This window comes from Cupressus sempervirens, chromosome 6, assembly GCF_028749045.1.
Source record: "Cupressus sempervirens isolate cs-2001-9-10 chromosome 6, ASM2874904v1, whole genome shotgun sequence".
NCBI lineage: Eukaryota > Viridiplantae > Streptophyta > Pinopsida > Cupressales > Cupressaceae > Cupressus > Cupressus sempervirens.
Window position 1 is genome coordinate 511,060,080 of NC_143123.1, and position 13,735 is coordinate 511,073,814.

Below are 13,735 nucleotides of genomic sequence, written 5' to 3' on the forward strand. Positions count from 1 at the left end.
CAAACTCGTATTGTGAAATGAATTTTCTTCTTCGTTTCGATCATTATTTTCTTGATCATTAGTAGAGAACTTTCACTCCCTATCTTTTTTTTTTTTAATACTGTGAATGACATATCAATGGATTGTTTTCTTTTTGTATCCCTCTTCTTAGGAGTGTATTGGTGATATTTTTCTCTAATATGTATTGACCTTTGTCCCTGCATTGATTTTGATGATAAATGTCTATTACTTCTCTTCTTCTCAACTATGAATAGTTGATCATTCATGAAAACATTTATTCATAAATAATGAATAGAGTCGCCCATTCCTTCCAAAGGAATATTTGCTAAAGCTTCTAGGTTTTTCCCCTCTAGCAAAGTGCAAAAATTCTTTCTCTAGTCTATGAAACTAAAACTCCTAGATAACTTCACAATTAGGATTGTAAGAAACTCTCCCTAGTAGAGTTATCAATTTGTTGGTTCTCAAAATTATTGGTTGAATTCTTATGAGCCTTTCCTTTTAAATGCTGAAAATATCAACACAATATTGGCCAACTTCGAAGACAAAAACTTAATAATTCAATTTGCACACTTTAGGCTCTATAGAACTAGGTGGGTGTACCTTTATCTCAACACCTCAAACATATTTCAGGTTGGCTATTGTAGAATTTATAACTGATGCTCTTGAGTTGGCAAGTGTGATCTTAAGGAAAAATCAAATATTTGAATGTTTTGAGTGTATATAAAGATTATTGAGTATTAGAGTTAAATGAAATATTTGGTATGATGCATGAAGATTGATATGATAAAGAATATCACCTTCCACAGAACCTATACTTATCTTTAGAAAAAACAAAAGACTAGTCCTTTTTTTTTTTGGGAGAATAGAGTCAATTTTAATATCAATTATGAATATCAAACTACTTGGAGACATGTGTACTACCATTAATTACTAGACATAGAACTTGGAGTCTAGAAACCCTAGTTAATTGAACTTAACTTCAAATGACAAAGAACAATTAAACAAAACATACATAAGCATATAAGTTTTGTTAATTCAAGGGTTTGCACCAATTTCAATCTATCAAAACAAATGTAAACCCAAGAGGAAAATTCACATGCACAAATATTAAAGATCAATTCCTGGACTTTGGAACAAAAATAGAGTATTTTTATTGGTTCAAAAAAGAAGAGTACAATTGGGCTATGACTAGTTGAAATATCTATCCTATGCTACATACATATTTTTTTATCAATATTATTTACTATATCTCACTGTATATATATCTTAAGGTCATGGTATCCTTTTTATAGAAAAAAAGGGTACAAAAAGCTTTAGAATCCTCACCATCTACTTCATATAACATTTGATTATTCAATGTGTTTCTTCAAATTCACTATCAGTATGTATGTTGAAGTCAACTTCATCGTTGTTGCTTCTAATACTAGGATAGGAACCACTGCCAATGCCTTTATATGTGATATTGCCATTGCCACTTGGGTTTGAAATGCTGGCCAACCCTCTTCTTTGACATTTTTTTTCTCCAAATGCTTAGTGCCTTTTCATAAAGGAAATTATCTACCTCATACCTAAAAGTATAGAGATTCAAACAATTATCCAAATTTCTATCTAATTTGTTTCTAATATTTGACTTCAGGAAGCTCAAAGTACTAAAAACTCTCTCATCCTCTAGTGAACCCAATATCATTGTCAAACTCTCTCAACTATTTTCTCTGACCAAGGTTTTTCCAAAGCCTTGTTATTTCTCCCTCTTTATTTGGGATATCCATAAGATCATATTGTTCCCTCATTATATATGTTTGGAAAAAATTCTGATTGATCTCTCAATAGAGATTCATCTAAAATTCCATTTTTAGTTATCTACTGACTATTTTACTTTTCTAAAAAATTATTAATAAAAGTCATCATCCTTCTTTGAAAATCATTTGGACTTTTTAGAGACCAATATTGAGGAAAAATAATAGACATTGCTTCATGAAGTTCCTCTAGAGGGAATCTAAATCTAATTTATGAGGAAAGACTGTAACAAAGTCACTTCATAGACTAAAGCATAGAGTTTGATATTCTTGATGTCTTCACTTTTAACACATGAAAGTACCTTCTTTGGTTTGCTCTTGATCATCAAGGGAAAACTTAAGGTCCACGTGGACATAGTACTACATTGGTATGTCAACTCCATGTACCCTGGCATGTACCTCATCATTTTCATTAACATGTAAAAATTTCCCAGGATTGTTCAAACCTATTAAAAAATTATATTAAATTTCTGTTGTCATACTATAATTCAATTCAGCAACAAATAGCATAAAAGTTTGAAGACAAAGATCATTTACAGTATAAACATGCATGCACACCCAGAAAGTATTATCAATTTCTATAACTTCATCGAGAGACAATGCAATGGATTCTGACGATTTTATTTTTTCTTTGAAATCTTCTTTTTCAACTTGTGCGAGACAACTAGCCCATTTCTATTTGTTGTTTACTAACTAGTAATTGTTCAAATAGTTTTGAAATTTTAGAAAGTGTAATAAATCATTCATTGAAGGGTAGTCTATCATAGGGAACCCTCTACTAAAAATATAAAAGGTGACACTTTATTAAAAAAAATTCCCATATTTTCCACTTCCATTTCTTTACCAAGAAAAGCTTCAATAGAACCTTTTAGCCTAGAACGCTTCTCCTCTAATTTCTTGTGTAACTTATATAATTCAACATTCCTAATATGAAAATAATTATCCTTTTTTTCCATGTTAGCATGATTTTCAACTCCATTTGTAGCTTCCTTTTTGTAGACTTTACCAACATACTTTTTTATGGTATCAAGTTTAAACTGCAACCTCTTTTCCTTCTTTGATATCTCTATGCAATCTTATATTTTCATTCTACAAGAGGCTTACCATCAATTGGATTGGGCACTATTTCAATGAACCATAAATTTTCCACCTATTCTAATTGAAATTTCCTTTTAGACATATTGGGCGATGAGATCAATCTTTTTTTTATTCCACTATTCTTTTCCCCTTTTGTGCTTGAACATCATTTATGAAATCACTATTGGTTTTCTCAACCAAGTCTATAATATCATTTTTGGCATCACTTTTTCTCTCCTCACCCAAGTCTATAATATCATTTTGTGACTCCCTACTCAAGGGAACTACCTCAAAATCATCTTCAAGTTCATTGTTGGCTAAAAGATCAAATTGACCAACTTGAACTTCTTCAAAATGTTCTCCAACTTGTGATGAATCCCCTTCTCCAATATGCATTGAAGACATAGGTTGTCACTATTTCCACCACCAAAGTATGTTGATAAAGTTTTGCATTTTGGTGGCCTTTGCAGGCTTTCATGGATCCTACCAGAAACCTTCTTATTTGGCATCACAAACCAATAAAGCCTACAAAAAAAATATCAACTTGATGAAAAAAAACTCGAATAGTAGATTAATTAGACTACATATAATAATAATAATATGATTCATTCACATAAAAAGGGTACCTACTATGGTACTACCCAATACAATTTGCAATCCTATCCAAGTAGTGAGTAGTGAGGTGTCCAAAGGGTATCTACTACCTAGTGGCCACTAAAAACGAGGCACATAAAAATTAAATTGAAAATCACTAACCTTTCAGAAAAAACTATGAGTCACGACTGGTAGTGGGATCAAAACACAAACCTGTGTCACCCTTTTATGAAGGAAAAGGCTAACAAAAGTACAACTATTCACCTTGAATGATATAAAACTGGTATTATTATTTAGAATTTGAAAATGAAGTAAACTAATGAAATGTTTAGAAATTGATCAAGTTTAGGATTATAATTTTTAACAATTATTTAGATTAAGAATTGATATATTTTCATAATTTTTATAGATAATTTTTTATTGCTGAAAAACACTAAAAATTAGGGGTCTAGTTCCCACCACAAAACTATATGGATATAAACTTATTTCCCTTTGATCTCAGACTATTTTATAGATAGCATATATATCTAGAACATTCAAAAATAAAAATTATCTTTAGACTTATATTTTCTCTTTCATAATCATTCAAAGTTCAACTCACCTAAAATCGATAGTTTTTATCTCCCACCACATTTTTCAAAACAAATATATTCTAACCATAATAAAAGTTATACATTCTAGAAGAGGACTCTCTCCTCTAGAATGTCATATAAGTTTTAAATTCTTATGATATGATTTACTATTTTTTCTTTCTCAAAATTGACATCTTTTCAAGTGTTAAAATATGTGCTTGTAGAATTTTTTAATTATAATATACTATATCTAAATAAAACACTATAAACTCTATATAAGAATATTCTTGACTTTAGGCTCTATAAAATGGTGTTTATAAGTTATTAAAAATATATAATAAAAAATTGTAAGAGTTATTGAAACGTTAATATTATGAAATAATTATATTTCTTTGGTAATTGGATACAAACTAGTATAAAAAATTAATTTAATAGATATTTCTTATTGGAAAAGTGTGATACCATATATAACTTATCTAGAATGAATTTATCTAGATCATATCTTTGAACAAAATTAATTTTTAGATAGAAATACTAAAATTTAGTCATTTTGATTAGTTAGCCTAAAAGGTGACAGATCTTTGTACATTTACCCAGTGGTCATTGGACAAATGTACTTAGTATTCTAAAACTTTGGCAAATCAACAATAATAAGAAATACCCAAACAAATTAGAGAACATTGTGTAAAATAAAATTATCATATGAATGCATATATACCAAACTATGTTGGAAAATTATGTGGGATTCACATATGGGAATGTAAAAAGTAGGCTAAAAGAAGCTTCCAATGTAAGCTCAAAATATAAAATAGTTGGCTAAACATGCCTAGTTGGCAACACACATCAATAAAATGGTAGGAAATACCCAACCCAAGGGAAAATATTTTTTTATACTAAGGGAAAAATAACGTTTTCCAATAAGAAAATAATAGGTAAAGGTTGAATTATTTTTTTAAAAATAACTATATCCTAAAGGTATATTACATTGACGACTGGACTGGGATTTTGGATCAATTACGTATAAACTAATGGGTGACTAGCTTGGACTGTGGACCCAATTATGTAAAATTTTGGTGACACATTTGACCAACTATAAATATTTTATTCACCAAATGATGATCGATCGAGGAGACAAAATCACCAATTGGTAAAGTTTCACCACTAAAACAATTGCTTCTCATTGGCTAATTTATCGGTAAGGTTATTGCCTTCCCTAAAAATATGATTAAAAGTTAATTCCTTAGTAACATTAGCCCATCCTTCTAAACTTATCTGTTGTTAACATTTTATTTTGGAGAGCTAACCATGAAGGGGCTCCTAGTTTAGGATTTCTACAAGTTGCTAACAATAAACTTGCTAGTGAGATTACTACAAATTTCTACACTGTAAGTAAATATAAATTTTCCAATAAATTGCATTTTTGGGTCTATAATGTAGTGAAAGTTATGTTATTCTAGAAGTTGAATGAAGCAGAAGCGTTCTATAAAGATGATCACAAATGAAAAATATAGGGTTTTAAGTGTTGGTGATTGTTAAGATGACATTTATGATTTGGAGACTCAACAATTCTTTGTCTTTGAAATTTATTTTCTCTATTGATAGTAATATTGATGGCCAATTCTTGTAGTTTGGTACAAGGAAATAAGCTGATAGGGAGGATCCCATAAGTCCTTGGTCTTATGTAGACTCCCATTATTTTATAAGTATTATGTTTAACCTTCATCGATGAGATAATTTCATTCAATTTGATAAGAATTCATAAGTAACACAATTATTATAGATATCCATTGTTGATTATTGTTTTTGATAAGAAAAAAAGGTTTTATAGGGATCTTGGAACCCAAAAGTTTTTACATATCAAAGGGTTGTAAATAAAACAAAAAAAGCCTAGGAAACAATACTACGGCTAGCCAAAAGGCCAAATCAAAAGATAGACAAAAAGTCAAGCAAAAAAACCTATAGAAACTAGAAAGCCAAAAGACATATATCGATAGTCCTCAACTTACTCCTCCACTTTCCTTTCAAAGTCCTAAATTGTTTCCACTGCTTCATAAGCTTTCTAACACTCCTCAACCATTTGCTCCTATTTCTTCAAGTAGGTCCTATCTAGCTAGCTATGGGATATGTCCATGATGGTTTCATCATCCTTCCTATCTTCATCTCTATCATTTTCCTCATTATCCTCTAGAAGACCCCTAGCTTTTAGCTTTCTAGCAAGAGTAACAATTTTTTCATTGAGAGAGTTTAGAATGGAGATCATCTGGTTAGCCATGTTATGGTTGTAAGTCTTCATCTTTTTCATTCTTTTTTGACCAACCTAATAGCATCCCCTTGATTTGTCACATCCCTTTCCCAAATTTCTTCCCCTAGCTTTCCAGCTGTCCCACTCTTTCTTTACCCTCCTCTAGTTCATGAAATGGCCATTTAATTGATCTAAAATTATCTATCATGCCATTTCTTGCATTGTTAAGTAGATTCATTCCCACTTCCCTTATGTTATCAATTATAGCCACCAACACCGGATCAATAAGATCCTCCATCTAGACCTTTCCCTCTTTTTCCTCTAGAATTTGTGGATTCATGGCTTCTCTCACAATCCCCATCTTTGAAGTTCTAACATTGAAATTTTTCCAAGCCAAACGCCTATCTTTTAGAACCACCTCACCACTTCCTTCCTCCATTTTCTCCTTTTCATGCTCCTGAGAGAGACTTGGAGAGGGTGGAAGCACCAAAATCTCCAGACCAAAAACACTTTTCCCCTCTACAGGTGTGTCCTCTTTCATCCTCCTATGTTTCTTTCTAGTGTTTTCAACTGGCTCCTCCCTATCCTCATCTTCCTCACACTTATTCTCCTTATTTGTATCCATGTCTTCACCTTCTTCATTAGATTCCTCTCCTCCTTGATCAACAACTTTGGGCCCAAGGCCCTTGGGACTTTTCCTACTCAACACCTTTGAAGGAGTAGGCATATCCTTATCTTTACCCCTTGCCTTCTTTCCAAATGTATGCAAAGCTTTCTCCTCCTCTAAGCTTATATTCTGAACCTCTTTTGAGTCAGAGGAGAAGTTAGAACTCCTCGTGTCCTTAGAGGTAGCCCTAACATGAGCCAAGGTTTTACTCCTAGATTGAGCCTTAAAATACTCATAAATCAAGAGTAGTAAACCTTCATGCAGGGCCGAGTTAGAATTAGGTTTATTCTTGTGCCCAAAAATTCTCTTGTGCATAGAAGAATACAAATAAAATGGAAAGAAAACCTTAACCCCATAATGAAAATGATTAAGTAAAACAAAGTGATGGGTTCTAACCCTATCGAATCTAGTGTCTAGAGATATATATATTCAATAATGGCCTTGAGCACATACATCTAGACTTTTTTAATTGAATCCATCTCATAGTAGGTCTCTCTCTTCACCAATTCCTTTTTCTCTTCTATATTCTTGGCAAAGTCCTTAATTGCATTCACAAACACCTTTTTGTCTCTATAGAATTTTAACATCTCATCTGGAATTTTAGTGATATGAGCAATAACTTCCAAAGTAATTTTATAGGACACCCCATCCACTTTGACCCTACCATCCTTCCATGAATTTACCATAAGACTAGTTATCAATGGGTCATATCCATGAAGCTTGGCAATATAATTTGCAATTCCACCCTTTTCAAGCTTCTCCCAGACTTTTGTTCTTTGCTTCCATTTGTTTGCCTCACCTACTAGTTCTTTCCTACTCCTTTCACCCACCATCTCTATAGCCTAAACATTTGCAATTCTCATAAATGACGTCCTCTATTCCCCTTTTGCAATCCACTGAATACTCTATTTAAAACTACTTTGTTTTTCACCACTTTTTCTTTTGATACCATAAAGTGGTAAAGGAAATAGACAACCCACAAAGTGTGTTGATTTGACACAATAAATGTCACCCACTTGTTCCATCTGTATTTACCATAATTGTAGTGGCTTTCACCCATACAAATATTAATTTTCATAATTAACTTAGGATTACACCTGTACCTCCTTGGATCGTCTCTTGATCAATTAGGCTTTTTGCATATGTCAGATTCTTGTCGGTATTCCATATCATCACCATTTCTTTCTTTATTTCTTCATTGGCAAACCAATCAGCCACCAAGTTAGCCTCCTTCTACTCAAGGCTAACATAAATGCATTGAATTTTTCCAAGTTTTATACTAATTTCTTCAATTGTATTTGCAATTTTCCAAGTGGGATGAAGACTCCCTTTAATACATGTGACAATATTATTTGAATCCCCCTCCAACCATAATTTTTTGAATCCCACATATAGGGCTAATTTAATAGTGTGGAGAGCAATAGTGGCTTTAGCATAATGATTTTTTGGATTCCCAGGGGGTAGGAGATAGCAGCAACTCCACTACCATGATAGTTTCTAATTATTCCTCCACATCTAGAAAGACCAGGATTCCCTTTAGCTACTCCATCAAAGTTGGCTTTATGCCAACCCTCGAGTGGGAGTTTCCACTTCACCTCCTATCTTTTTCTCCTCCTATCCTTTTCCTTTTCCTTATTCCTATCTCCATCTTCAATATCTTCCCACCTTTCTTATATGGAAGTTTTCCTTCATAGTACTCTTGATTTTGTCCACAAGCACATAAGTAGGTTCCTTCTTGTCTCTAACGATTCAATTGTTTCTCTCCTTCCAAACTCCCCAATAGAAGTGAGGCAAAGTCTAGGAGCTTATAGTATGCAAATTAGTTCCTTTATACATACTATCCCATTGATAGAAGAACTCCAAAACATTATCTGGTTTGCACCAACTAACCCTTTATTTCTTTGTGAGCAATTCCCAAATCTCCATGGAGTATGGCAATGAATAAAAATATGATTAATTGACTCCAAATGATGCTTACAAAAAATACATCTATTTGGGATATACTAACCTTTCTTTTCCAGATTATCCAAGGTGAGAATTTTATCTTGTAACATCAACCAGAAGAATATATTAATCTTAGGGGTAAGGCCAATCAACTAGGCCTTAGCCCAAGGAGGTTTCTTTTTCAAGATTTCAAGGGAATTATACCTTGATGCCACTAAGTAAAAACCATTAGAATTATCCTCCCATATTAATTCATCCTTCTTATTGTTCAAGATCATTGTGTTCAACATCACCATTATCGGCTTGAGATCGTTCGAGATGAGAGATAGGTCTCTCCATCCCTGGTCCATTCTGTAGTCTCTAACTTTCAATCCAAATTGCCTAATGCAAGAATTAGCCCAGTTATCATAGATAGGATTGTTAATGAGAGGACCCTAAATCAACTAGTTATCATGCCAGAAGAGGACGTCTTCACTATTTCCCACTTTGCACTTGGTTTTAGAATTAGCCAAGTGTCTTTCTTTAAGAATACCATTCCAAATGACCGAGCCATTCAGGATGTGAGGATTGTTGAGTAGAAATCTTAGAGAAAGCCTTCTAATATACTTTTCCACTAAAAGATCTCTCCATTCCCCCAAGCTATTAAAAATGCACCAGATCTGCTTAGCTAAAAGAGCCTTATTAAGGTGTCTTATTTTCCTTATTCCAAGACCTCCATAGCTCTTAGGGAGGCAAACATTATCCCAACCCACAACAGGATAACTTTTGTGATCCTCAAGCCCAGACCAAAGAAAATCTCTCTAGATCTTTTCCATTTTATTAACATGTTTAGTTGGAATCCCAAAGAGACTTAGAGCATACACTGGAAGATTCTGAAGTGGGGATTTGACCAAAAGACATTTACCAACTTGGCTTAAAGTAGTACCTTTCCAACCTGCCAACTTCTTATTGAATCTGTCAAGAATTCCATTCTAGAACTGATTTGGCAGCTTAGTTCCCAACAATAGACCAAGATAGTTAGTTGGAAGGTTGCCAACCCCACACTATAGAATCCTAACAATCTTCCTTTATCTTTCAATAGGAGTATTAATAAAGAAAATTGAGCTTTTTATCCAATTGATAAGCTGGCCTGATCCCCTGACATACACATCCAATAATTTCTTCATCTCTTTAGCCTCCTAAATTGAAGCTTCCCCTCCCATGATAGTATCATCCACAAACTATTGATGAGTAAAAGTAACATATCTTGAAGAAGGCTTGATTCCTCTTAATATTCCATCCCGTCTTTTTCTTTGAATCAACCTACCAATACACTCAACCATGATAATGAACAAGATAGGAGATAGGAGATCCCCTTTCCATAAGCCTCTTGAATGTTTGAAAAAAAATAAGGAGCCCCATTGATCAGTATAGCAAGTGAAGAAGTAGAAATAAGTTATAAAGTGAGTTTACACACCTCATGATCAAAACCAAAAGCCTAGAGAATAGAACCAAGGAAAGTCTAGTCCACCCGATCATAGGCTTTGGAGAGGTCTAAATTCAGAAGGATTCCTTCTCTTTTATCTACTTCTAGTGAATGAATGACTTCATGAACTAACATGATAGAATCTAGGATCTATCTTCTAGGGACAAAACCCATCTGCTGCTGGGATATGATCAAAGGTAGAATGTTAAGAATTCTAAACATCAACACCTTCGTAATGATCTTGTAGAAAGAATTACAAAGACTAATGGGCCTAAATTGGTCCATTGAATCTACCCCTAGAACTTTATGAATGAGAACCAAAAAAGTAGAGTTGAGTTCTTTAAGTAGATTCCTAGTCCCAAAAAATTCCTGCACCACCTTGACAATATCCTCCATAATCACCTCCCAATATACTTGAAAGAAGAATGTACCATCCAACCCTAGGGCTTTATCTACAAGAAGAGATAATAAAGGTTGTTTAAATTCCTGAGCCTTAGGAATTTCCCACAACATTTTATTGTGTGTGGTTGAATTAATTGGGGAAGAGATGAAACAATTTCATTCTAATCCATCACAGATAACAAGGGATCCCAAGAAAGAAGAGAAGAGAAAAAAGAAATAGCTTCAACAATAATATCATTTTCTTGTATCAAAAGAGCTTGGTCCTTCTTAATCCCTATAATCATATTATTTTCTCTATGCTTAAGGGTGGAAAGGTGAAAAGATCTTGTGTTTTGATTGCCCTCTTTAAGCCAATTAATACAGGATCTTTGTTTCCCAAAGTTCTCTTCTCTGCTTATAATGTTATGCAAAACAATGAGAATTGACATCTCTATATCCCTATTTTAATCATTATATCCTTCCTTCTAGATAATATCCTAAGTACTACTAAGCTTGTCTAACCTATCCTCTTTTTCTTGAAAAATATGTCCAAAATCTATCTTATTCTAGACTTTAATATTGCGTTTAACATTACTCAATTTCTTGGCAACCCTAAACATAGCAGTCCCTTCCACCTCAATATTCCACTAAGAGGATATTCTATCCAAAAGGTCTAGATGAGATATCCACATCTTTTCAAACCTAAAAGGAAAATTTCTCCTAGACTCAAGAGCAACAACTGAAAGGGAGATGGGGGAATGATCAGACCCAACTCTAGGGAGAAGGGAGAGGTTATAGGAAAAGGAATTCAACCAATCCAAAATGATGAGAGCATAATTCAAATGAACCTAGATACACTCCCTCCCAATTTTCATGTTAGACCATGTGTAAACCCCCTCGAGAGATCAACATCTAGTAGAGCCAAACTATTAATGAAGTTTGAAAGGTTCAACTTGTTATCCAAATTTGGGGCTAGACCCCCTAACTTTTCCTCATCAATAAGGGGAGTATTGAAATCTCCCATTATAATACCCTTATTGAGATTACTATTATGAATAATAGAGAAAAAGATTCATCTAATAATCCTTCCTCTCCCTTTTAGTATTTGGGGCGTACACATTCAAAAGAAACCATGAATCATTGATATTCTTATGGAACACTTTCCATAAGAGAATATTAACTTCATTATACAAAGAGGTGACTTAAAAAAATTTATTGCTAAAGAGAGTAAGCAAGCCTCCTGAGGCACCCTTAGAATTGGTGGCCTCACCAGCCATGGTATTGCTAAAGGAAATCTTACCCAGAATTCCTTTCTTCATTTTCATTTCTTGGATCAACATAAAATTAGGTCTTTGGTCTCTAATCATATTCCTAACTAAATCCTGCTTATGGGTCCCATTTAGATCCCTTATATTCTAGGATATTATCTTCATTTATTTTTACTAGAGCATTCCAAAATGGTTCTTTGGATCCCATCCACCATATTTCTTCTAGTCCCCTCTTGTATGACTTGGCTTGAACTCTTTCTACCTTCTATCTTTTATTTAACTCCCACATCCATTTTTACCTAGCTTCTAGTCATTGCTGGTGACATAGGGGAAGGATCCCTACTATTCTTCTTTTTGGCCTTAATCTCACTCCCCTTGTTATTATCAAGCCATTCCACAATTCTTGAAATCTTTCCAAGGGAAGAAAATCTGACCATGTCCATAAGCCTCTCTTCCAAATTACAAGAAGTATAATGATTCTTCGTAGGAGATGAGGGAATCACCATGGTTCCTTGATATCCTTGTGTTTCCCTCACTACCTCCATTTCATCATTCTATCTTTGCTCCTCCCCCCTCTCCATTGAAGAGGAAATCATAATTTCCTATAGAGGTATCACACACTAAACCCTTTCCTCTTGAGATGGTGATTTGAAAATATCCTTATCAATCCCTTTATCTCCCTTTGATGACTCACTTATCCCCTCATTAATCTGGGGAATAACTAGCTCTATTTCCATCAATTCCTTTGCTGGGATAGTCCCCTTTGTGGTTTGAGAAACCAAATGTTCACCCTCTTTACCCAACTTGGGTCCAATCTAGTCTGATTCTATGGCCTAAGAATCAGGCAATGTGGGAACCAATTTTCGAACCTCCTTGGCCCCCTTTAATCCAATCTGGTCTGATTCATGCACTTCTTTAATAGGGATTTCCACCCTCACCTCCTGATTCCCAAGACTATCCTTAATTTCCTTCTTTTTCCACATCTTTTTCTCCTTTCTAGATTTAGAAATTATTTTCTTTTTACTCTTTTCCTCTTTAGCCTTCGGGCACTGATTAGTCCTATGACCCAATTTCAAACAATGGAAGTATGCAAAAGGTACACTTTCATAAACTAGCTTCTAGATATGCATAGCAAGTTTAGAATGAAAACACACAACCTCTAGCATATCATCCCCTTCCTGAACTCCAATACAAATATGAACATACGTGAGTCTTCTTTTGGATGTAGTTATCGAATCTATGGATAGAAGCTCACAAAAGGAGTTTTACACTACCACAAACACATCCTCATTCCAAAACTCCAATGATAGCTCTATAAGTCTGACCCACACTAGAGCTTGCACCAAAAAAAGCATCATTCAAATCTAGCTTTGAAGTCCACTTCTAGAAGACCAGTGTCAAGTGACCTATAACCCAAGGTCCTTCACACAAAATGTTTGTCAGATCCTTGTTGCATAAAAATTCAAAAAGATAGTAAACCTTTGGCCATCATAGTTACAGTAACCTGCCCCTTAAGGTTCCATTTCTTCTGTGTGAAATCTTTAACAATATCTATATTTGGCCTTTGCCTAATGAACTTACCCACTAGGGTAGAGGCCATTGAAGCAATGCTGTGATCTACTAGCTCATTCAAAATTACAATCACACATGAACTCTTTTCCAACCTAGTGAGTACCTTAACTAGTGGAAAAGAAGACTTACCAGTTGGTTTAACTCCAAATAGAGAAGA